Below are 22,638 nucleotides of genomic sequence, written 5' to 3' on the forward strand. Positions count from 1 at the left end.
GGGCATAAAGGAGGTGAATATTTTTTTCTAGCTTTTTGGGTCACACTCAGGGATAAGTCCTGGCTCTGCACTCAGGAATCACTCAATCGTGGTGTTGCTGAGGGGACTATATGGAATACTGAGGGTTGCACTCAGGTCTGCTGAGCTCAATGTAAATGCCTTACCTGCTGTACTATTGTTCTGGACCCAAGGAGGTAAGCATTTAATGACTTGGAAAACTCTTCAAATATTTTTCAAAGTTTTCCATTGTACATTTTAAACAACAATAGACTAAAATTCTACTGGCTGCCTAACTTTATTACAATGTAATACTAGTGTTCCTAATTTTAAACACTTCACAGGCACAAGTGATACTACATGGAAAGTATAAAGCAAAGTGAATTGGTCAGAAAGAAAGGGACAGACATAGAAAGATTGCATTTATCTGGGGAATATCACACAAATCACAAATCATCCTGTTAATCGTCGATTGCCTCGAGCAGGCCCCAGTAACGTCTCCTTCATCCTAACCCTGAGATTATATTCAAGGCTCTTTAGGAGAATGAGACCCATCATTGTTACTGGTATTTGGCATACTGGGTACGCCACAGGGAGTTTGCCAGACTCTGCCGTGTGGGCAGGCTACATTCGGAAGCCTGCCAGTTTGTCCAAAGTAGGAATGAGATAATAAGATGTTATAATAGGATGTCGCGCAGCCGCGAATGAGACCGCGCGGTTCCGGGAGCTGGTTTTTATAGTCTCTGAGTCTTGGCCGTTGATGGGATTACATGGCGCCAGGGGGCCAGTTGGTGGGTGTGATCCCCGCCTACTGGAATTTGGAGGATCTGGGTGGAGGATGCTTGGCCCAAATCCGAGTAGGCTTGGAGATCTCAGCCCTGGAACCCGCGTGACTTTGTCCCTCTGCCAGTACCTTCATGTGTGCGGAGAGTGGTCTCAGCATGGTGGTGGCTGGTCCTGGAGGTCTTTGGCTGCCGGAGCTCTGGTCAGGGCGGGGTGGAAAGCTCAACCCGCTCCCCTCCAAGGGGCCCCGGCGGCGAGGATAGTCAGGCGCGGGGGCAGGAGACTGCACTCTCCGCACACATGAAGGTACTGTCAGAGGGACAAAGTCACGCGTGTTCCGGGGCCGAGATCTCCAAGCCTACTCGGATTTGGGCCGAGCATCCTCCACCCAGATCCTCCAAATTCCAGTAGGCAGGGGTCACACCCAGCAACTGGCCCCCTGGCACCGTGTAATCCCATCAATGGCCAAGACTCAGAGACTATAAAAACCAGCTCCCAGAAGAACAGTGCAGTCTCCTGGGGAATATAAAGTAACAAAATAGGAGACTAATACCCAAGAATAGCCAAGATAAGTACCAGGAGGTTCACTTCATGGCTTGGAGGCCAGCCACACATGCTAGGAGAAAAGCCAGCTCAGATAGAGAAGGGAGCACCAAGTAAAAGGTGTTGGAAGTATCCTTCCAGGATGGGAGATGCATGCTGATTGTAGACTATAGACCGAACAGGATTGCCACTTAATGCTTCTTTTGCAAACTACAGCACCCAAAAGGAGAGAGAAAAAAAAACAAAAACAAAAACAAAAAGAAAAACAAAAACAAAGGAGAGAGAAAAAGGAGAGAGAGCAAACCTGCCAGAGTCGGGGTGGGATGGTGGGGATGGGGGTTTGGTGGGATACTGGGATCATTGGTGGTGGAGAATGGGCACTGGTGGAGGGATGGATACTCAGTCATTGTACAACTGAAACCCAAGTACAAAAATTTATAAGTCTATAACTGTACCTCATGGTGTTTCATTAATAAAAAATTAAAAAGCATATCACTGGCCTTTAATGATTTAAAATCACATCATTGTGATTTTTGGTATTATATTTTGGCCACAACCAGTGGTAGTCAAAGCTTCCTTCTTACTGTGCACTCAGGGATACCTCCTGGCAAGACTTAATGGCCTATCTAGGATGCTTGTTTCATCCATGTGCAAGGCAAGAACCTTCCTTATAGTATTCTCTCTGGCCCCATCCTTACTGTGTTTTTAACTTACATTTTATTAATAAACAATGATTTGACCAGTTGTTAATGTGTTTATTTTCCACCTATTCATTACATATTTGCATATTCTCGGAAATTTGTTTTAATTAAGATTTTAGAACTGTGTAAATATTTTCCTATAGGTCTTATATATGCCATGTAATTTCTCCCCTTGTTTATGGCTTACATCTTCAACCTAACAATGTCTTTTAAAGAGCAAAAGTCTTCAATTTTAAAGATGTTCAATTCATCTATTTTTATTATGTGAATTACTTTTTATGTAGAAATTATGAAAACTGAATGATACAGGTCACAGAATTTTTCTCTTAAGTTTAATTCCAAGACATTTTATAATTTTAGTTAGCACCCTTAGGTATAGAGTAAATATTAATGTTTATCTCCCCATGACCACTCCCCATAATTATGCTCAGGTAATCCAGGAGCTTATGTTGGAATACTATTTTCGTTCACGGTAAATTTCCTTAGTAGGAAATCACTTGTAGAAAATCACTTTGCTGTGTATGTATGGTTTAATGTTTAGATTCTATTTATTGGCCTTTATTGGCAAACCAACTGTCTTGATAACTGTTGATTTATATTATGGTTTTAATTTAGGTAATGCATCCATATTTTTTCAAATAGTTTCTTTTTTTAAATTTTATTTTCTATTTTCATTTATTTATTTATTTTTGCTTTTGGGGTCACAGCTGGCGATGCACAAGGCTTGCTCCTGGCTCTGCAATCAGGAATTACCCCTGGCTGTGCTCAGGGGACCATATTGGATGCTGGGAATCGAACCCAGGTCAGCCACGTGCAAGGCAAACGCCCTACCCGCTGTGCTATTGCTCCAGTCCCCTTTAATTGTTTCTTAAAAGCTACTTTGCACATTCATATTATAATGAAAGACTCAGTGTCAAATATTTTTACTTTTAAAAGTCTGTTCTAATATTTGAGTCATATTAATTTTAATCACTTAATCACTTAACTTCCCGTTAGTCGTCGATTTGCTCGAGCCGGCGCCAGTAACGTCTCCATTTGTCCCTGTCGCGTGCTAGTGTAGCCCAATGGCATCTGTTCGCTCCGGGAACATGAAGGGCCTCAAACCGATCGTTCATGATCTTGACGAAGAAGTCTGACCATCTGGAAGGTGGGCGGCCACGGGGTCTTTTGACATCCCGTGGAATCCAGTCGGTAACAGCTCTAGTCCAGCGGTCATCTTTAAATCTCATTACGTGACCAGCCCATCTGATTTTTGACACCTTGGCATATGAAACAGCGTCCCTGATTCTTGATCGTCGACGGATGTCAGAACTCCGGATTCTCTCTCTCATTTGAGTGAAACGTGATATTCCAAGCATAGCTCTTTCTATTCTTCTTTGGGAGACCTGAGTAGCGTTCTCATCTTGTTTGCGTAGGGCCCAGGTCTCTGAGGCATATGTTAATGCAGGAAGAACAGTGGAATCAAAGAGATGTGCCCGGAGTCAGAGGTTCTTCGTCCTCTTAGCTATTTCTTCGACGTTCTTGAAGGCGTTCCAAGCCGCTCTCTTCCTCCTGCGCAGCTCGGGTGCCAGGTCATTTGTCATGTTGACCTCTCGACCTAGGTACACATAGCTGTTGCATTCGGAGATGGTCGTTCCATTGAGAGTGAATGGGGCGTCAGGAACAAGGCTGTTTCTCATAAACATTGTCTTCGTAAGATTCAGCTGTAGTCCTACCTTTCCACACTCACGGTCAAAGTCTGCCAGCATTTGTGCCGCTTGGCTGATGTTTGGTGTTATTAAAACAATGTCATCAACAAAGCGGAGGTGGTGTAGTTGCCGACCATCTATCTTCACTCCCATTCCTTCCCATTCCAGTCGTCGCATGATGTTCTCGAGGGTGGCACTGAAGAGTTTCGGTGAAATGGTATCTCCCTGCCGCACCCCTCTCTTGACATCAACGATCACTTCTTTGTAGAATGGTGAGATCCTGGTAGTGAATCCGCAATACAGCTCATGGAGGATCCTGATGTATTGGGCTTGAATGCCCTGATTGGCTAGGGCTTCAATGACCGCTTCCGTCTCAACAGAGTCAAAGGCCTTCTTTAAATCAATCAACGTTAAACAGAGCGGCATCTTGAACTCCTGAGAAACCTCAATGAGCTTGGTTATCGTGTGGATATGGTCGATGGTGCTGAATCCTTTGCGGAACCCGGCTTGCTCGCATGGTTGTCCTTCATCTAGTGTTCTGCCAATCCTATTTAGGATGACTCGAGTGAACAACTTGTAGATGACAGACAATATTAATTTTATTTATCCACAATAGCTTGCATAGGATCTTTTAATCTATGACTACGATGTTTAGTATCACTAATTTAGTTCTTGAGTTTCTTTTAGCAGTGACACATAGTTTATAGTGTACGGTTCTTGTTCACTACGAAACATTTAGCTAAATTCACCAAGGTGTTATTGCTTCTGCATCCATTTTGTTTCACCAAACAATCTGTAGGGATCTTAAATGGACCTGTAAGTACGTAATCTAGATAACACTCTGTGGAGTCACTAGAAGATAAATCAATTATAACATGACTCCCCCTATACCTATCAAAACATTTTCCTCCCTCCCCCAGGTCTTTTTCCTAGGGTCTCTCATGGCTAAGTCCACAGTGGAGTTTACCAGAATTTCTCTACTTATGTCTAAGTTGCTCAATCCAAACTTAGTCAAGAAACCCCAAAGCATTCTACCCAAGAATATTTTTAATTTATTTATTTTTAATGAATTACTGTGAGATACAGTTACAGACTTACATACTTTCATGATTACGTTTCAGTCAGAATCTTAATAAGGTATTATGTTACATGCCCTGCCACTTTCTCTGTTTGCATCCTGCCTTGACTTTTTCAGGTGACTCTTCATGACATATAATGTTCTTCATTTGTGATTTCTGAGTAACAAACTTCATTATTTTTATAATTTCTCTTGAACTCTTTTATTGAACTGACTTTCCAACACTCTACGTGTCATTCAGCAAATACTAACATAAACAAAGACATACAGGAATATTTTGGTGGACACTTTACAATTCCTCTGGTAATTTTAAGCTATTTTAAGAGTATTTTAAAAACTGTTTTATACAGTCTCTTCTTAATTGACCTTATGTATTTCTCAGAATTTCATTTTTTTTCTTACATTGACCATCTGTTCTTACATGCTTTGTATTATCATTTAAAATATTTAAAATGTGATTTAAAAATTTGAGTCTGCTTATTCTAACATCTAATGTCATGTCAAATTTTTGTGCTTGATTTATCTCCTAAGTATTTTTCCTTTCTTTCATACTTTTTAATTTTCCTTGATTTGTAGACATAATATGCTGTGTAGATAGAGCTGCCATAAACAGATCACTAGTAATGTAGTAGTAGGTGCATGGGAAGGGTATCTTGCTATTTTCTGATAGTGTCTGAATCCTTTACTCATCCTAATTTGGGGCTATGAACTTCAAAGTGTTTCTCAGTACCTGCCCTTTTAGATAACTAGAGTGTGCTGCAAGTGGCTCATTTCTTCTTCTACATGGATAGCCAGATCTGTCTGGAGTTGAGTACTTCACCTTTTCCAGATCAGTTACACTGTGATAAACCTCCAGAGTAGAATATATTTAACTAGTTTATCTTGAAGAAATATCTTGTTAAGAACAGAGTACCCCGTCATATTTCAGAATGGTTTATTTTCCCTTTCTCTCCCTTCACCATTGGAGTGGAGTTACAAAGAGATTTTTACTGCAAGATATCTTGCTATGACAACCTGCATGACCTTTTGGAGGTAAAAAAAAATGTTGAGAACTTCTATGGCTGGGTCCTCCTGAGAGTTTTTAACTCAAACCCAACCACACTGAGATTCCATAATTCATCAATTACTGCTCATTTTTTTCTACTCAAGAAATGGTTGCTGCATAGGTATTTGTTTCTTGAGTCTGTTTCTGTAAGTTCTGATTCTGTGCATTCACCTGTTTCCAAAGTTTGGACTGCAATTCACCCTATGACCCCATTTCTTAATGATTCGAAGAATAGTTATTGCCTTTTTAGTTTGTTCAACTTTTTGCTTATTCTAGTTGGTAACTTTCCTTTATATAAATATAAGATCACCACTGATTGATTTTTCTCATTATTAAATCAATCTTGCATTCCTGAGATAATCTTCACTAAGTCAGATATTCTTTTTTGTGTGTGTGTATCATTTTATTCTTTTTTTATTTTTTAATTTTTATTAGTGAGACACCATGAGGTATAGTTGTAGACTTACAAATTTTTGTGCTTGGGTTTCAATTATACAATGATCAAATATAATTTTATTCTTATTGAAGCATTTTATATTATCACATGCATGTTAAAGTATTGATAAAATCAAAAGTATGTACTATATTAAACTCACATTAAAAGTCCATTTCTTACTTTATCATACAGAATATAGCTTTTTGTGACTATGTTCAAGGACAATATGGACACAAAATGCTGAAACACATGTTTTGCATGTAGGACATATAAGTTTGAGACTCTAGTACCACATAGTTACCCAAGCACCAGTGAGGAATGATTCCGAGCACTGGGCTATGAATATCTTCTACCTTAGCACCGTTGTGTGTGTGACCCAATATTTCTACTTAAGAAATGTACTGAGGCCTGGGACCCTTTCTGGGCATGCGCACGTAGATCCAGCCCCTAGACAGCCGGTTTTCAACCCCTGAGCTGCGCGGGACGGGCACAGAGGCCCAGCTCTGGGCAACAAAGCTGAACGGCTCCAATTTCAAACAGGTACAGCCCGCCTCCAAGGGCCTGGGACCCTTTCTGGGCATGCGCACTTAGATCCAGCCCCTAGACAGCCGGTTTTCAACCCCTGAGCTGCACGGGATGGGCACGGAGGCCCAGCTCTGGGCAACAAAGCTGAACGGCTCCAATTCCAAACAGGAGACCTTCCCAACTCCTCGCCAGTGTCAGGGACTCTTTCCGGAGCCACGGCCGCGTTAGCAGCCGCGAAATATTTTCCCACTACATATGCCTTAGGAACCATAAGCTACCTTCTTAGATGGAAACTTCTCTATTTTAGCTCAGCCACTAGAAACACAGTAGCCAATAACACATAAGCCTATCTTAACTCACACTGCATATCAAGCAGAATAGTAACAGTGAACGTGAAGGACTAAACCACACCTCTCACAATGGTAAAGCAACGCAAAAGCCCACCAAACTTTCATATTGAAGAGTCTAGCCCAGATGACACCAACAGTACTGTAGTGTTAGACAACCTCTCTGACAAGGAATTCAGGAGGGAGCTACTTAGGATGCTTAGGGAATTAAAAGAAACAATGGAAAGCAATGCCAACAGAAGTCAAGAGGATCTGAAGGCAGAAATGAGAAAAATGCAATCAGAAATATCAGACCTGAAAAATCTCGTAGGCGAATTGAAAAGCTCAGTGGAAGGCCTCAGCAGCAGAGTAACAGCTGCTGAGAACAGAATCAGTGAACTCGAAGATGAAGTTCAGAGACTCTCCAGAAAAGAGCAGAAAATGGAAAAGAGACTCACAATTCGGGAACAGATGGTAAGAGAAGATCGTGATGAAGCCAAGAGGGGTAACATAAGAATTATTGGAGTCCCAGAGGGACAGGAAGAAAACCTTGATGAAGAAGAAACTGTCAAAGACATCATTGCTACAACGTTTCCAGAGCTGAAGAAAACTTGTGACCACATTCAGGAGGCCCGAAGGGTACCAGCTAGAAGAAATCCGAATAAAAATACCCCAAGACACATTCTGATCAAAATGACCAAAACCTTAGACAGAGACAAAATTCTGAAAGCAGCAAGATCGAAGAAAGAAATCTCTTACAAAGGAGCATCCTTAAAATTCACAGCTGATTTTTCTGATGAAACCCTCATGGCCCGAAAACAGTGGTGGAACATAGTGAAAAAACTGAATGAAATAAATGCCTCTCCAAAAATACTTTACCCAGCGAGATTCTCATTCATAATAGAAGGAACAACACACAGTTTCACAGACAAACAACAGCTCAGGAACTTCATAGACTCAAAACCATGGTTACAAGAACAACTAAATGGGCTACTTTAAGGCAAGAAAGGCCCCTCAAATACACCAAATTTTAACAGAACAATGGGACAAAATCCCATAACAATAATCTCTCTCAATGTCAATGGGCTAAATGCACCAATTAAAAGACATAGAGTGGCAGTATGGATTAGAAAATTGAACCCAACATTCTGCTGCCTGCAAGAAACGCATCTCAATAGTCAAAGCAAACACAGACTCAGAGTCAAAGGCTGGAAAACAATCCTACAGGCAAACAGCTCCCATAAAAAAGCTGGGGTAGCCATCCTTATATCAGACCACATCAATTTCAGAGTGAGGAAGGTCATAAGAGACAGTGAAGGCCATTTCTTATTGATCAAAGGATCTGTACAACAGGAAGAACTTACAATAATAAATGTATATACACCTAACGAGAGACCAGCAAAGTACTTAAAACAACTACTCATAGATTTGATAAAAAGACATCAATAGCCACACAACACTAGTGGGAGACTTCAACACTGCTTTGTCACCTCTTGATAGATCAACCAGACTCAAGCTTAGCAAGGACATACTTCATTTGAGGGAAACAATGGAAGAAAGGGACTTAGTAGATATATATAGGACACTTCATCCACAAAAAGCTGAATACACATTCTTCTCAAGCGTACATGGAACATTCTCCAAGATAGACCACATGCTGAGCCACAAAACATGCCTCCATAAAATTAAGAAGATAGAGATTGTATCAACAATCTTCTCAGACCATAATGCGCTGAAATTAGAAGTAAATCACACACAAAAACAGAAAACTAAATCAAACACCTGGAAATTAAACAGTGCACTATTGAACAACGAGTGGATTAGACAGGAAATCAAAGAGGAAATCAAAAGATTCCTAGAAACGAATGAAAATGAGAACACGAGTTACCAAAACTTATGGGACACAGCAAAGGCTGTGTTAAGAGGAAAGTTTATAGCTCTACAAACATTCCTCAGGAAGGAGCAGCGAACACACATAAGTAACCTAACCTCACAGCTTAAGAGCTTGGAGAAGGACCAAAAAAAGGAGCACAACCCCAACAGGAGAAAGGAAATAATAAAACTCAGAGCAGAGATTAATGAGATGGAAACCCAAAAAACAATCCAAAAGATCAATGAAACCAAAAGCTGGTTCTTTGAGAAAATTAACAAGATCGATAAGCCGCTAGCAAAACTCACAAAGAAGGGGAGAGAGAAAACCCTAATAAACCGAATCAGAAATGAAAAGGGGGTCATTACAACAGAAACCACAGAAATTCAGAGGATCCTCAGGGAGTACTTTGAGTAGCTTTATGCCACGGAACATCAAAACCTCGAGGAAATGGATAAATTCCTAGACTCCTACAGACTCCCAAGGCTGAACCAAGAAGACCTGGAATACCTGAACAGACCTATCACCATCAAGGAAATTGAAATGGTAATAAAAAGTCTACCCAAGCACAAAAGTCCTGGCCCGGATGGATTCACTAATGAATTCTTCCAAATCTTTAAAGAGGACTTACTCCCAATGCTCTTTAAGCTTTTCCACGAAATTGAAATATCAAAAACACTTCCGAACAGTTTCTACGAAGCAAATATCACACTGATACCAAAAGCAGACAGAGATACCACAAAGAAAGAGAATTACAGGCCGATATCCCTGATGAACACAGATGCAAAGATCCTCAACAAACTACTAGCAAATAGAATCCAACTACTTATCAAAAAGATCATACACCATGACCAAGTAGGATTCATCCCAGGGATGCAAGGATGGTTTAACATTCGAAAATCAATCAACATAATCCATCATATCAACAAAAGAAAAGATAAAAAGCATAAGATTATATCAATAGATGCAGAGAAAGCATTTGACAAGATCCAGCACCCTTTTATGATGAAAACCCTAGCCAAAATGGGTATAGAGGGGACCTTCCTCAACATAATTAAAGCCATCTACCACAAGCCTACAGCAAGCATCATCCTCAATGGGGAAAAACTGAGAGCCTTCCCTCTAAGATCAGGGACGAGACAGGGATGCCCACTCTTTCCACTTCTGTTCAATATAGTACTGGAAGTACTTGCAATAGCGATTAGGCAAGAAAAAGATATTAAGGGCATTCAGGTAGGAAAGGAAGAAATCAAGCTCTCACTATTCGCAGATGATATGATACTCTACTTAGAGAACCCAATAACCTCCACCAAAAAACTCCTAGAAACAATAGACTCGTATAGTAAAGTTGCAGGTTATAAAATCAATACCCAAAAGTCCATGGCTTTCCTATATGCAAACAGTGAGAGAGAAGAAAGCAACATGAAAAAAGCAATCCCGTTCACAATTGTGCCCCAGAAAATCAAGTACCTAGGAATCAGCTTAACTAAGGAAGTCAAGGACCTGTACAAAGAAAACTACAAAACGCTACTTCAGGAATAAAAGAGGACATGAGGAAATGGAAAGATATCCCCTGCTCATGGGTCGGGAGACTTAACATTGTCAAAATGGCAATACTACCGAAAGCATGGTATAAATTCAATGCAATCCCTATAAGGATACCCACGACATTCTTCAAAGAAATGGAGCAAACACTCCTGAAATTTATATGGAACAATAAGCCCCCACAAATAGCTAAAGCAATTCTTGGGAAAAAGAAAATGGGGGGAATCAACCTCCCTAACTTCAAACTGTACTACAAAGCAGTAATAATTAAAACAGCATGGTACTGGAACAAAGGCAGAACTGCAGACCAATGGAACAGGGTTGAATACACTGACATCTCCCCTCAATCATATGATCATCTAATCTTTGATAAAGGTGCAAGTAATGTGAAGTGGAGTAAGGAAAGCTTCTTTAATAAATTATGTTGGCATCATTGGACGGCTACATGCAAAAAAATAGGCTCAGAACTCTGCCTAACACCATGTACAAAAGTAAGATCAAAATGGATTAAAGACCTCAACATCAGACCAGAAACCATAAGGTACATTGAAGATAAAGTTGGCAAAACCCTCCATGATATTGAAGCTAATGGTATCTTCAAAGATGCCATGTCACTGGCCAAGCAAGTGAAAACAGAGATAGATAAATGGGACTATCTTAAACTAAGAAGCTTCTGCACCTCCAAAGAAACAGTGACCAAAATACAAAGACAGTCTACAGAATGGGAAAGGATATTCGCCGAATACACATCTGACAAGGGGTTGATATCCAGGATATACAAAATACTGGTTAAACTCCACAAGAAGAAAACATCCAACCCCATCCAAAAATGGGGCAATGAGATGAACAGAAACTTTCTCAAAGAAGAAATCCGAATGGCAAAAAAGCACATGAGAAAATGCTCTACATCATTAATCCTCAGAGAGATGCAGATCAAAACGACAATGAGATACCATCTCACACCTCAGAGACTGGCCCACATTCAAAAGAACAAAAGCAACCAATGCTGGCGTGGATGTGGCGAGAAGGGCACACTCCTTCACTGTTGGTGGGAATGTCCACTGGTTCAGCCCTTCTGGACAACAGTATGGACGATTCTCAAAAAATTAGAAATTGAGCTCCCATTTGACCCAGCAATACCACTCCTGGGAATATATCCCAGAGAATCAAAAATGTATAGTCGAAGTGACATCTGCACTTGTTTGTTCATTGCAGCACTCTTTACAATAGCCAGAAACTGGAATAAACCTGAATGCCCAAGAACAGATGACTGGTTAAAGAAACTTTGGTACATCTACACAATGGAGTACTATGTAGCTGTTAGAAAAGATGAAGTCATGAAATTTACATACAAGTGGTACAATATGGAAAGTATCATGCTAAGCGAAATGAGTCAGAAAGAGAGGGATAGACATAGAAAGATTGCATTCATCTGGGGGATATAAAGTAACAAAGTATGAGATTAATACCCAAGAATAGCTGAGATCAGCACCAGGAGGATTACTCCATAACTTAGAGGCCAGCCGGGTATCCTAGAGGAAAGGGCAGTTCAGATAGAGAAGGGAGCACCAAATAAAGGATGTTTGGAGGATCCTCCCAGGAGGGGAGATGCATGTCGAAAGTAGACTATGGACTGAACATGTTTGCCACTCAATGCCTCTTTTGCAGACCACAACACCCAAAAGGAGAGAGAGAACACAGGGGATTGTCCTGCCATAGAGGCAGGGGGGGATGGGGGGATGGGGATGGGAGGGATATTATCCATGGTGGTGAAAAACGGGCACTGGTGGAGGGATGGGTATCTGATCATTGTATAATTGAAACCCAAGCACAAAAAAATTGTAAATCTACAACTGTAAAAAAATAAATAAATAAAAATAAAAAAAGAAAGGTACTGCGGTTTCAGGTTTATAAAATATTTTCTTTCTCAGTTTTGATAAAAAGAACATGCTGGCTTTTGAAACCTCTTGGATAGTAACCCCTCTGTTATTTTCTGAAAATATCTGAAGAATGTTTGTTACTTTTTCTTGAACAGTGAATGCATGTGTAAACATCTCAAGCATGTGTTGCTCTCTGAGAATTTTGAATTAGTTAAGTTTTTAATAAACGTTAGACTAGTCATTTTATTTCAGTAATTAATTTTATAGTGTTTTTATTATATTTATAATCTTTATTTTAATAATATGAACTTAATGGCATTAGTTGGCTTACTATGCTGCCTCAATACAATTTTTAGTACTTTGTTGAAAAATAATTGTGTACCATACTATCTATTAATTTAAAGTATGCAAGTTAATGGTTGCTAGTATGTTTTCAAAATTGCACAATCATCCCAACTACCTAATTCTAGAAAATTTCATCATTCTACTGAGAAACTTCTATTTATTATCAGTCATATTCTTCCCCAAATCACTGGAAGCAATTATTCTAATTCCTCCCTTACAGATTTATGTATTCAGGACCTTTAACATAAATGGGATCATGAAATATGTGGTGCCTGGCAACTGATTCATTTACTCAGTTTAATGATTTGAAGGTCTATATATGCTGTAGAATATGTCAATACGTTTGCTAAGGGGCCCCCAAACACTGCTAAAGAGCTTGAACTACTATCAGCATCACCTGGTTTAGAATTATTTGCCTGCTATTTCATTTTGGTGCCCCAGCAGTGCTGGGGGATGCCATTATCACACATGGTAGTGCTTAGACTTCGTGCAGTATTGGGGATTGAACATGCAAAAATATACATCTAAGCCATTTGAGGTATCACTCCAGCCACTTGGTAGGTTTTTAAAATTGAAGTAAAATAATAATTGTCAAAGAAATTTAGAAGACCTGAGGAGAGAGAAAGAGATATGCATTCAATTGAAAACACCGACTTCACCAGAGTTTAAAAATAATCATCAAATAGCTTCTGGAAAATTAGCTTTGTAGTTATGCATAGGATTCATTTGTGAATATAATGCATATTGAGCTTCCATTTCTCCTATTATTATATGATGGACATTAATATTTTTATCTTTTGTGGAGTGTTGCCTATACACGGTTGTGCACAGAGCTTCTTCCTGGATCAGAGTTCAGTTATCACTCCTGGCAGTGCTCAGGGAGCCAAATGGGTATCAGGGAATGAACCGGGGTCAGTCGCATGTAAGAAAGGAGGTTTACCTACTTTACTGGTTTCTCTGTCTGGTATTTTTAGCTTTTATGAACAATATTGAGTATTCATGTGCAGTTCGTTTTTGTTATATTACGTTGTTTTTCTTGGATATATATTTAAGAATAAAATTTTCTAGATCATATGCTAGAACCATCCAGCATGGTTTTCACATTCCCAATTTCAATGCATGAAACTTTTATGTGTGCCGATATCTTCACCAATATTAGTGACCATCAATTTTTAGCCAACTTGGTGACTTGAAGTAGTATTTCATTGTGGCACGAGATTTTACTACCAAGTTAATAATGATTTTGAGACATTATCAGGTGCTGATTACTTATGTTTTTTTATTTTCTTTTTTTTGGGGGGGAGATACTTTAGGGAGTGCTAACGGTTTGTTCCAGGCTCTGGGCTCAGGGATAACTCCCTGTGGGCTTAAGAAATCATATGGGGTGCTAGGGATCAAACCTGGGTTGGTTGCATAAAACGTATGTGCTCTAGCTGATGTACAATTTCTCCTGCCCTAGCCATGTTATTATTCTCTTTTTGAGACTATTTATTTATTTATTTATTTATTTATTTTTATTAGTGAAACACCATGAGGTACAGTTGTAGGCTAACAAATTTTTGTGCTTCGGTTTCAGTTATACAATGATTGAGTATCCATCCCTCCACCAGTGCCCATTTTTCACCACCAATGATCTCAGTATCCCTCCCACCCCCCGCCATACCCCCATCCCATCCCGCCTCTGTGGCAGGGTATTCCCTTTTGTTCTCTATCTCCCTTTGGGTGCTGCGGTTTGCAAAAGAGGCATTGAGTGGCTATCCTGTTTGGTATATAGTCTACTTTCAGTATGCATCTCCCATCCTGGGAGGATCCTCCCAACACCCTTTACTTGGTGCTACCTTCTCTATCTGAGCTGCCTTTTCCCCTAGCATGTGCAGCTGGCCTCCAAGCAATGGAGTGAACCTCCTAGTACTTATCTCAGCTATTCTTGGGTGTTAGTCTCCTATTTTGTTACTTTATATTCCCCAGATGAATGCAATCTTTGAATGTCTGTTCCTCTCTTTCTGACTCAGTTCACTTAGCATGATACTTTCCATGTAGTACCACTTGTATGTAAATTTCATGACGTCATCTTTTCTAACAGCTGCATAGTACTCCATTGTGTAGATGTACCAAAGTTTCTTTAATCAGTTATCTGTCTCAGCCACTAGGGTTTTTTTCTCAGATTTTGGATATTGTGAACAGTGCTGCAATGAACATAGAAGTGCAGATGTCAATTTGACTGTACTTTTTGCCTCTCCAGGATATATTCCCAGGGGTGGTATGGCTGGGTCAAATGGGAGCTCAATTTCTAATTTTTTGAGACCATACATACTGTTTTCCAAAAGGGCTGAACCAGTTGGCATTCCCACCAGCAGTGAAGGAGGGTCCTTTTCTCACCACATCCGGGCCAACACCAGTTGCTTTTGTTCTTTTGGATGTGAGCCAGTCTCTGTGGTGTGAGATGATATCTCATTGTTGTTTTGATCTGCATCTCCCTGGTGATTGATTATGTAGAGAATTTTCTCATATGCATTTTTGTCATTTGTATTTTATCTTTGAGAAATTTTCTGTTCATTTGTTGCCCCATTTTTTATGAAGTTGGATGTATTATTCTTCTGAAGTTCAACCAGTACTTTGTATATCCTTGATATCAACCCCTTGTGGATGGGTATTGGGTGAATATCTTTTCCCATTATCTAGACTGTCTTTGTATTTGGTCACTGTTTCTTTTAAGGTGAAGAATCTTCTTAGTTTAAGATAGTCCCATGTGTCTATCTCTGTTTTCATTGCTTGGCCAGTGGTGTGTCATCTTTGAAGATACCATTAGCTTCAATATTGTGAAGGGTTTTGCCAACTTCATCTTCAATGTACCTTATGGATTCTGATCTGATAATGAGGTCTTTAATTCATTTTTATCTTACTTTTGTACATGGTGTTAGGCAGAGATCTGAGCCCATTTTTTACATGTAGCTATCCAGTTTTGCCAGCACAATTTGTTAAAGGAAGAAATAAAGCTCTCACTATTCTCAGATGATATGATACTATACTTAGGGAACTCTAAAACCTCTACCAAGAAAGTTCTAGGACTTTCCTTCTCCATTTCACATTTCTTGCTCCCTTATCAAAGACTAGGTGATCATATGTTTGGGGGGAGACGTCAGTATATTCAACCCTGTTCCATGGGTATGCAGCTCTGCCTTTGTTCCAGTACCATGCTGTTTTAATTATTACTGCTTTCTAGTAGAATTTGAGGTTGGGGAGGTTGATTTCTCCCAATTTCTTTATCCCAAGAATTGCTTTAGCTATTCGTGGGTGCTTACTTTTCCATATGAATTTCAGGAATATTTGCTCCATTTCTTTGTGAATATCATGGGTATCGTTATAGGGATCACATTCAATTTTTACAATGCTTTTGGGCATATTCCCATTTTGACAGTGTTAATTCTCCAGATCCATGAGCAGGGGATAATATCTTTCTATTTTCTCTTGTCATCTTTTATTTCCTGAAGTAGCGTTTTGTAGTTTTCTTTTTACAGTTTTTTACTTCCTTGGTTATGTTGATTCCTAGGTACTTGATTATCTGAGGCACAATTGTGAACGGAATTGTTTTTTGATGTCACTTTCTTCTCTCTCATTATTTATGTATAGGAAAGTCATGGACTTTTGGGTATTGATGTTATAGCCTCCAACTTTACTATACAAGTCTATTGTTCCTAGAAGTTTCTTGGTAGAGGTTTTAGAGTTCCCTAAGTATAGTATCATATCATCTGAGAATAGTGAGAGCTTTATTTCTTCCTTTCCTACATGAATGCATGCCCTTAATACATTTTCCTTGCCTAACCACTATTGCAAGTCCTTCCAGTACTATATTGAACAGCAGTGTGAATATTGAGTGGGCATCCTTGTCTTGTCCCTTATCATAGAGGGAAGTCTCTCAGTTTTTCCGTGTTGAGAATAATTCTTGATGTAGGCGTGTGGTAGATGGCTTTAACTATATTGAGGAAAGTGCCTTCTATGCCCAGTTTCCCGAGGATTTTCATCATAAATGGGTGCTGGATCTTGTCAAACACTTTCTCCGTATCTATTGATATGATCATATTGTGTTTATCTTTTCTTTTGTTGATATGTTGATTGATTATGTTGATTATTATGATATGTTGATATGTCGATTGATTATTATGATTGATTATGTTGATTGATTTACGAATTATGATTGATTATGTTGATTGATTTACGAATATTAAACCATTCTTGCATCCCCGGGATGAATCCAACTTGGTCATGGTGCATGATCTTTTTGATGAGTTATTGAATTCTATTTGCTAGTATTTTGTTGAGAATCTTTGAATTTGTGTTCATCAGGGATATCGGCCTGTAGTTTCCTTTTCTTGTGTCTTCGTTTCCTTTTGGTATTAGAGGGATATGTGCTTCATAGAAACTGTTTGGGAAAGTTTCTGTTTCTTCAATTTCCTGGAAAAACTTAAGAACTAGCAATAGGTCATCTTTCAATATTTTGAAAAATTCACTAGTGAATCCATCTGGACCTGGACTTTTGTTTTTGGGAAGACTTTTGATTACAGTTTCAATTTCCTTGATGTTAGTCAGACTATTCAGGTACTCTAGATCTTCTGATTCAGCCTTGGGAGATTATAGGAATCCAGGAATTTATCCGTTTCTTATAGGTTCTCTTGTTTTGTGCATACAGACTTTCAAAGTAGTATCTGATGATCTTTTGAACTTCTTTGGTTTCAGTTGTGATATCCCCTTTCTAGTTTCTGACTCGATTACTTAGGTTCTCTCTCTTTCTTTATGAGTATTGTTAGTGGTTTATCTATCTTGTTTATTTTCTCAACGAACCAGCTCTTGGTTTCAATGATCTTTCAGATTGTTTTCGGTTTTCCATGTCATTGATTTCTGCTCTAATTTTTATTATCTCTTTCCTTCTGCCTGATTTGGGCTCCTTTTGTTGATCCTTTTCTAAGCTCTTGAGCTGTGAAGTCAAGTTTTTTATGTGGGCCCTTTCTCCCTTCCTGAGAAATGCTTGCAGAGCTATAAATTTTCCTGTTAACACGGCTTTAGCTGCATCCCATAGCTTCTGGTAGCTCGTGTCTTAATTCTCATTTGCTTCCAGGTATCTTTTGATTTCATCCTTGACTTCCTTCCTGACCCACTTGTTGGTCAACATTGAGTTGTTTATTTTCCAGGTGTTTAATTTGGTTCTCCGTGACTGTGAATGATTCACTTCTGTTTTAGTGCATCGTGGTCTGAAAAGATTGTTGACACTATTGCTATATCTACATGATTCTATTGAGGTATGTTTTGTGGCCTAGCACATGGTCTACTTTGGAAAATGTTCCATGTGCACTGGAAATGAATGTGTATTCTTTCTTTTGGGGGTGTAAAGCACTGTATAGGTCTATAAGCCTTCTCTCTTCTCTTTCTTCCTTCAAAACCAATGTTTCTTTGCTGAGTTTTGTTATTGGTGATATATCCAGAGGTGATAAGGTAATGTTGGAGTCACTGGCTACTATTGTGTTGCTAGCAATGTCCTCCTTAAAATCTGTTAGCAGTTGTTTTATGTATTTATTTGTTCCCTCTTTAGGTGCGTATACTTTTAAGATTGTGATTTCTTCCTGTTGCACATATCCCTTTATGAAGAGAAAATGGTCTTAGCTGTCCCTTCTAATATTTTTCAACCTGAAATTTATGTTGTCAGATACTGGTATGGTCACCCCAACTTTATTGAGCGAGCTGCTTGCTTGCAGGATCGTTTTCCATCCTTTAACTTTGAGTGAGTGTTTGCTCTGACTGTTGAGAAGAGTTTCTTGTAGGCAGAAGAATGTTGGGTTCTGTCTCTGAATCCATTTTGCCACTCTGTGTCTCTTAATTGCTGACTTTAGACCATTGACGTTGAGAGAGATTTTTGTTATGGGGTTTTGTGTCATCTTTCTGTAAGGGTCTGTTGTGCTTGTAGGGTTTGTCTTGTTTATGGTAGCCCCTTTAGCCCTTCTTTTAGGTTTGATTTTGAGTATATGAAGTTCCTGAGCTGCTGTGCATCCAGAAAATACTGTACTGTTCCTTTGAGATTGAGTGAGAGTTTACCTGATAGAGTATTCTTGGTGAAGGCTCAATTTCAGTGATTTTTTTTCATTATATCCCACCATTGCCTTCGGGCTTGGAGGGATTCCTCTGATAGGTCTGCTGTGAATCTAAGGGGTGCTCCTTTGTCTGTGATTTTCTTCTTTGACCTTGCTGCTTGCAGTATTGTGTTTCTAATCGTGGTATCTATCATTCTAACTATGATATGTCTTGGAGTGTTTTTGTTAGGGTCTCTTTTAGCTGGTACCCTTCGGGCTCCTTGAATCTGAATGGCTGCATTGTCCAGCTCTGGGAACTTTTCAGCAATGATTTGTTTAACCATGGTTTTTTCATTGAGATTGTTTCCCTGACCTTCTGGTACTCCAATGATTCTAAATGCTGTTCCTCTTGGAATCATCTCCTAGGACTCTGATTTGCTCTAGAGGTATTTTGAGGTCTCTTGCCATTGTTTGTTGTTGCCTGTATGCTTCATGCATTGATATTCCAGCTCACTGATTCTGTCTTCTGCTGTGACCATTCTACTGTTGAAGGCACAGACTGAGTTTTTTATTTCATCTACCGAGTCTTTCATTCGTGACATATCTGTGTGTAGCTTTCTAATTTCTGCTCTCATTTCTTCCTGGATTTTTTTCATTTGTCTGATCCATTGTTTCTTTCATGTCCTCCAATTTACTGGATATCTCTCACTGTTTCTTTGAGTTCTTTGAACATCTTCATTACTTCATATCTGATTTCTTTTTCAGAGAGGTCCCTTAGGTGAGTAGAACCTACTGAGGCTTCTGGACTCTTTTCATCGTGCTCCCCTCGTGGTGAGGATTTGCATTATTTCTTCATGTTGGTATGGAGGTATGGAGACTGAGATGTTACACGAGATTGCTGGGTATGAGTAAACTACCTGCAGCCCAAAATTAGGCCACGCCCTCTTTTTCGGTGCCATGCCTATTTCTGAAGAGGCCACACCCACTTCGGTTACCTGTTGTGTGTAGTGGGGTACAAGCTGAGGGATGAAGAAGACCTGGCACAGTGTTGGGGATAAACAGGAAGAGTCTCCAGATGGTGGTGTCCCAGGTTCCTAGATGAAGCGTGGGACGTGGACGTGGGGAAATCCATGTCCCAGGTTTGAGTGTTATTATTCTTGAGAAATGCCTACTCAAATTAGTTTCCTATTAATGATGGATTTCTTTTTAATTTATTATAAAAGAGTTTATACATTATTGATAAATAGACCTTATTTTATGTATGATTTACAGATATTTTATTCATTTTTGTGCTATCTTTTTTAAAAGAGAGTATTGGCTCATTAATAATATGATGTTAATTATGAATCTTTCAAAAAATTCCCTTCATTAGATAGAGGAGGATAATTTTTATTCCCAACTTATTGAGAGAATTTATCATTAGTGTCAGAATAATTTACAGGCTCTTTTTAACATACCATAATATAATCATGATATTCTGTTTGATAGGTTATCTATATTATGTATCATTGTGCATTTAGCTTTTTTAGTGGCAGAGTCTCCTGCCCCCATGCCTGGCTGTCCTCACCGGGGCCCCTTAGAGGGGGGCGGGTTGAGCTTCCCTTTCCCCCCACCCCCGAGCAGAGCCCCAGCAGCTGAGGACCTCCAGAGCCAGCCACAGTCATGCTGGGACCACTCTGCACACATCCGAACAAACCTCATGCATGAAAGAACTGGCAGAGGAACCCAGGCATGCGGGTCCCAGGGCTGAGGTTTCCAAGCCTGCTCGGATTACGACTGGGCCTTCTCCAACCAGACCTTCCAGTAGGTAGGCGTCACACCCACCAGCTGCCGCCAACGCCAGGTTGGTCCTATCAACGGCCAAGACGCAGAGACTATAAAACCCAGCTCCCAAAAGCACATGGCCGGGACATCTTATCTCATTTTTCCTTTGGAGAACCTGGCAGGCTACTAAAAGTATCCTGCCCGCACGGCAGAGTCTGGCAAACTTCCCGTGTCATACTCAATATGCCAAATACCAGTAACAATGTTGGGTCTCATTCTCCTAACCCTGAAAGAGCATTGAAATGGCTCTTTTAAAATCTCAGGGCTAGGAAGAAGGAGACGTTACTGGTGCCTGCTCGAGGCAATCGACAAACAACAGGATGATCGTGATTGATCGTGTGCTTTTAGCATGCGATTATAGTGATATATTACAGCGCACTTCCATATTTACATTTTAAAGGAACATTTTACTCCTGGTATATCTCCTTTATTCCTTATATAAAATCTTTGTCTATATTTTTGGGACTTTTGGACTGTTTGAGAATCTGAAGAGGGCTCATAAGCAAGAAAATCACCTAACTAGGGAAGATTTTCTTCTATACTTATAAACAACAGGCATAAGGTGCATATTTTAAAGAGAATATATTCATAATGAAAATGGTTATAAAATTAAAAATGCGGCATATAAAGCACTTTATACTATATTAATTAATTTGCATAAAATGTCTAGATTAGGCAGATCTATAATGGTATAAAGATATTAGTATTTGGGCTGGAGTGATAGCACAGTGGTAGGGCATTTGTCTTGCAAGAGGCCGACCCAGGTTCGATTCCCAGCATCCCGTGTGGCTCCCTATCCACCGCCAGGAGTAATTCCTGAGTGCAGAGCCAGGATTAATCCCTTTGCATTGCCGGATGTGACCCAAAAAACAAACAAAAAAAGTTATTAGTGTTTTCTAGGATTCAGGGATAAGATAGAATGACTGTTTATTGAATATAGGGTTTCTCTTTTCCATCACTGTATCACTGTATCACTGTCATCCCTTTGTTCATCGATTTACTCGAGCAGGCACCAGTAACATCTCTAATCATCCCAGCCCTGATATTTTAACAGCCTCTCCTTACTAGTCTTTCCCAACAATTAGGCTCTTTCAGGGTCAGAGAAATGAGATCTATTATAGTTACTGGTTTGGCATATTGAATACACCGCAGGGAGATTGCCAGGCTCTGCCAGTGCGGGCGGGATAGTCTCAGTAGCTTGCTGGGCTCTCCGATATATATATATATATATATATATATATATATATAAAATATATGAGGTATATATATGGATATATATATATATATATGGATATGGGCTACAGGTAGTTTACTGATATATCCAGCAAGCTACTGAGACTATACATAGAGACTATATATATATATATATATTTATATATATAATTTGTTGCATACTGTCTGAACCCCATCAAACATTGTGTGGTAATTATTCTCTTTTCTTTTTTAAAAAATACTCAAAGGCAGCTTTAATTAAGTCACATAGATTTTTTTTAAATTAGTGAGACATATGAGGTACAGCTGTAGACTTACAAATTTTTGTGCTTGGGTTTCAATTATACAATGATCAAATGCCCACCCCTCCACCAGTGCCCATTTCCCACCACCACGGATCCCAGTATCCCCCCCAACCTCCATCCCCCCCATCCAACCCTGACTCTAGGGCAGGGCATTCCCTTTTGTTCTCTCTTATTGAGTGTTGTGGTTTGCAAAAGAGGCAATGGGTGACAATCATGTTTGGTCTATAGTCTACTTTCAGCATGCTTCTCCCATCCTGGGAGGATCCTCCCAACACCTTTATTTGGTGTTCCCTTCTCTATCGGAGCTCCCTTTCCCCCTAGCATGTGTGGTTGGCCTCCAAGCCATGGAGTAAAATTCCTGGTACTAATCTCGGCCATTCTTGAGTGTTAGTCTCCTATTTTGTTACTTTATGTTCCCCAGATAAATGCAATCTTTCTATGTCTATCACTTTCTTTCTAAGTCATTTCGCTTAACA

This window comes from Sorex fumeus, unplaced genomic scaffold, assembly GCF_029834395.1.
Source record: "Sorex fumeus unplaced genomic scaffold, SorFum_2.1 ptg000058l, whole genome shotgun sequence".
In the NCBI taxonomy this organism is placed as follows: domain Eukaryota; kingdom Metazoa; phylum Chordata; class Mammalia; order Eulipotyphla; family Soricidae; genus Sorex; species Sorex fumeus.